At 63.0% G+C, this 4,588-nt stretch overlaps 1 non-coding gene across 1 annotated transcript; it reads right to left on the minus strand.

The window, feature by feature from the left end:
• Positions 1–4,408: 4,408 nt before the first annotated feature.
• On the minus strand, positions 4,409–4,481 carry TRNAR-UCG (transfer RNA arginine (anticodon UCG)). Its single transcript has one exon. It is a non-coding gene; the product is annotated as a tRNA-Arg (tRNA).
• Positions 4,482–4,588: the final 107 nt, after the last annotated feature.

Genomic DNA, 4,588 nt, shown 5'->3' on the forward strand with positions numbered 1-4,588 from the left:
CGAAGCCCTCCTGGCACACCTTTGCTCCGCTTCCGACCTCTCCTCCTCTTCCTTCCTGCGTTTAACCTGGCTCCTATTTTTTATCTCCGATTCACTCCACCGATGCCCCGGAGCGGCTCTGGGGAGTCTCTCGCCGCCCCGATGAATACACAGGGATCCCCAGACAGGTTTTCTATGTAGGAAAAAATAAACCGATCGAGCCCGAGAGACCTGCAACAGCCGAACACGCCGCCTCGCCTTTACATTCCTGTTTTTAAATTCCCCCGTTATTTTCCTTTTTGCATCCGCGAGTTGCCACGAAAGGAAATACAACCCCAAATGCCACCGCCAGCAGAAACCGGAGCTCGTTGCCAAATTCCCTAGTATTTTATTTTAAAAGCAATTAAGTAACACCATTAAAAAAAAAAAAAAAAAAAAGCTGCTTCTCCTCTTCCCGGGGAGTGTAAGAAATCCTTTTGCTCACCCAGAGTCGAAAACCTAATGGCATTGTCGTTAAACACGAAAAGGAGAATATTAAGAAATTGCAACACTCCCTCCCGAGCGCTCCCCCCCCCTCCAGTTTATTTGCCCTAATAATTAATTCACAAGAGCTTAACTTCGGTGTAACCCTGGCGGTCTTTTCATTAAAAAATCCCCGCGTTTCCTATTGAATTAGCTCTGCTCCATTGTCGCTGAAATGAAGACGCCAAACCAACTTTTACCCTGAGCATTTTCTCACCAGCCCAAAGAAAAGTCTCTCTCCTTTTTCTTTTCTCCGATTTTTTTCTTTTTTTTTCTTTTTTCTTTTTTTTTTTTTTAATTCAAGCACCCAGGCGATGGACGTGTCCTGCAATTTAACTACTTTCAAATTCTTTGTTCGGGTCCCACCGGGGCTCTATTGTCACCCTATTGAGAGAGCTTATTGCCAAGTCAAGCCTGAGCGAATTGAGACACACACGGGAGGAGCCCCGGGGGCTGAGAGAGGGCTCCGTGGGCTGCTCCACCCGGGGGGACCCCGGCCCAGCCCCGAGGGAGCGGGCAGGGCGCGGGGCAGGGGCTGCCTGCAGCCCCCGGGCCGGGGTAACCGGCACCGGCTTCCCCAGGAGCCGCAGCCGCAAAAGCTGCCCCGGCCCCGCAGCGCCCGCAGGAGCCCGGCCCGGGGGTGGGGATGGGGCAGCCCCGGGCCTGGGTAACCCCCCAGGATCGGGCTCCTTTGCACCCCTAAAGCATCCCCCCTCCCCGGCCCCGCAGCGCCGGCATCGCCCGTGCCAGCAGCTCCCGGGCTCCGGTACCGCCGCTGCGGCCAGGAGGGGGACTTACCTCGGATGCCCGCGGTGCCGCCAGCCTCCCTCCCTCGCCGGTTCTCCCTTAATCCCGAAAAGGAGGGTCCTCCCCCCCACACACACTCCCCTCCATCCCACCCCCGACCCCTCCACCTCGGAGCCGGCTCCCGCCTGCCTCCCCTCGCCCTCTCCATCGCTCACTTTCGGAGCTCCGGGGCTCGTCTCCCGAGCAGGAAAATAGCGGGATGTGGGGGGCTGCTTCTCTTTTCCCTTTCCCTCTCCCCCTCCCGGCTCCCCCCCCCTCCCCCCAGCTTGGAAAAGGGGGGTACGAGCTGCAGGGAAGTGTTATTTCAGGAGAAAAAAAGCTGAAAGAGCGGTGCCGGGCACGGATTCCCACGTAAGCCCGTACGTCACCTATAAAAATTGCCCGTTTCTCCCGTTTCTTGGCTCCCGGGGGGGGCAGCTGAGATACTTCTGCCTGCGGAGGGGGGTTAAAAACCCGTTAAAACCGGCACCCCGTTAAAACAGACTTCCTCCAGCCGGGAGGGAAAGGCAGAGCCGGGGGATGCTGGAGGGCAGGGGCCGCTTCTCCGCATCTCCCCCCCCCCAGCTCCGGGGTGATGTTTGGCTGCCCCCTGCTACCCCAAAACACCCACCCGGAGCCATCCCCAGCCTCTCGGTACCGGGGGGCGATGGGGGTTTACGGGGTCCCACGCCGGTCGCACCGGGAGGGCCGCGGCGGGGAGGGGAGGGGCGGCGGCCGCCGCCCCCCCCCTCCCCGCCGCGGCCCTCCCGGTGCGACCGGCGGCCTCTCCGTCGTGCCCCGGGGGAAGAGGAAGTCCTTGACCCCTGGCCCCGAGGGCAACGGGGTTAAACAAAGTCCCACCGCCCCATTATCCGACCGACAGCATCGAGCCCCCGGCGGGGAGCGGGGTCTCCAAGGGGAGGGGGGAAGTCGCGTCTCCCACCGCCCATACCCGGCCCCGACGGGACGCACCGGGATGGGGATGCTTCCCCGACAGACAGACAAACAGACAGAGAAACAAAGAGCCTAGTGGAAAAAAAAAAAAGACCCTACACATCCCATCCCGACTTACGCATTGCAACCAGCCCTGCTGAAACAGCGGATTTTTGGGTTTATTTCGTGGTTTGTTTTTTTTTTTTTTTTATGGTGGTAATTTTTTTTTTTTTAATAGCGGTACCGTGTCTTGCCGAACCTCCCTGCCCGCACCCGGGTGAGGTGCGGGCAGCCCCGGCCCGGTCCTGCCTGTGGGCAAAGCAGCGGGGCTTGTTGTCATCGACCCTCCCCATAGTGCTGCCGCCCGGGAGGGTTTCAGAAATAAATCGTGGAGAATAATTTCGGGGAGAATTTATTTTTTTTTCCCCCGCTTGCGGGGGGAGGGATTTTTTTTAGTGGGGCGGGTTTGGATTTTTTTTAATTTATTCTTTTCCGACCACGATAAAAATAAGTAGATCAGACACCCCAAAATAAGAGGAGATCGGCGTTAACGTAATGCATCGGAGGGGAGAACAAGTCCCCCGCACCCGGGTCCTTCCCCAGAGCCACCCCGTAGCGGAGGGGTCCCCAAACACTTCCCTGCTTCGCCCCAGGGTAGCTCACGGCTCTTCCCTCCCGCCCAGAGCACCCGTAGCCTCGGAGCATCCCTCCCCGCCGGCTCCACACCCCCAGCTCCCCGCCATGCCCGCGGAAGGACCGGGAAACCTCAAGCCCCCGGTATGGGGAGGGGGGGGGGGGCTGAGCAGGGGCATCCCCCGTGGGGCCGGATCCTGCCAGGCGAAGGCACCGGCTGCCCTCCGCTGCTGGATGAAACAGGGTGAAGCACTGCCCTTCATGGGGGAGGGCAGCAGGAATTTTGGGGGGCAGCGGGGGGGCTGTGAAATGTATTCAAAGGCGCAAAAAACAGCATCGAGGGCGTTCCTCACCCCCCCCCCCCCCACCCCCGCCCCATGCTGGTGCAGACGGTTTGGACAGGAGGAGGCATGGCCACACAGCTCCCTCCCCTCGGGGGTGCAGGATTTGGGGGGGGGGCGCACCCCGGGTTTGGAGCTCCGCAGGGGCCGGGAGAGGCGAGGGGGGGGTCACAGTGCCCAGTGCCCCTTGCCCGGTGCCCCAACGGGAGCGCAGAGCGGGATGGCCCCCGGAGCGGTACCGACGCCCCGACGGCCCCGGCCCCGTGGGAACGGGCCCGGCACGGTCGGCAGCGGCGGGGCCGTAGCGCCACCTGGCGGCTCGGTAAGGCACGGCACGGCTCGGTACGGCTCGGTACGGCTCGGTACGGCAGGCTGCAATGCCAAGGCCAGGTTGAGCCTTTGCCAGGAGGCACCTTCCCGGCTGGAAGAGTCCCTAAAGGCGGGCAGGGAGCCTGCACCCACCTGCCCTGACCTCCTTACCCCATTCCCCTGCAGCCTCCGGCCTGTTGCCCTACACCCTTGGGTGTTGCCCTACACCTTTGGCTCTCTAGCCCCTGCTCCGTCCCCACTCGTGTCACACACCCCAGCAGTGAGGGCTCCTGGTGTCCCCGCGTGTACCCGGTGCCCAGATCTCACCTGTGCAGCCACCCCGGCCGGGTTGGGTGAGAGGACCCTGGACCCCACCGCTCGTTCCAAGCCACCCTTGAGGCCTAGGAGCTTTAAGGCGTGAGGTTTTGGGGCACGAGTGGGTGCCCCGGCTCCTGGTGAACTCTGCTGATGGGCTGTAAGGAGCCCCTAACACGAACGCAGGGGTGGCTGCGGGGTGACGGGGAGCAGGGTGCTGGCTGCCCGCCCTGCTACCCCGCACCCTGACCTCCCGTGGGACCCGGGGCTGCGGAGCGGGATGGAGCGTGGGCACCCGCACGACCTGGGTGACACCACGCCGGTCCCCGCGCTGCCGTGGGGCTCGTCTTTCCTGCTGCGCTGCGGGGGCTGCGCCCGCCCTTCCCCACTCGTGTTTCTAACGCGGTCGGCCTCTGCCTCCGCGCACGCAGTCACCTTTTCCGCCTCCCCGGTTAAAGCCACCGGCAAAACGCCTGGGCTGACCCCGGCGACGGCGGCCCGGGGCGCGGTGAAGCGACAGCCCCGGCTCCGCCGCCGGCTGCCGCCCCGAGGGCACGGCAGGGGCGGAGCAAAACGGACAGCGCCGCAGCCGACCGCGGCAGGACTCGAACCTGCAATCTTCTGATCCGAAGTCAGACGCCTTATCCATTAGGCCACGCGGCCGCCCTTGCGAACGCCTCCCCGCGCGCCCTAACTGAGCCCGCCGCCGGCGGACTGTACCACGTATGTGTGTGGGGGGGGACGGGACGGGACAGGGGGGGACGGGACAG

This window comes from Mycteria americana, chromosome 6, assembly GCF_035582795.1.
Source record: "Mycteria americana isolate JAX WOST 10 ecotype Jacksonville Zoo and Gardens chromosome 6, USCA_MyAme_1.0, whole genome shotgun sequence".
NCBI classification, from domain to species: Eukaryota; Metazoa; Chordata; class Aves; order Ciconiiformes; family Ciconiidae; genus Mycteria; species Mycteria americana.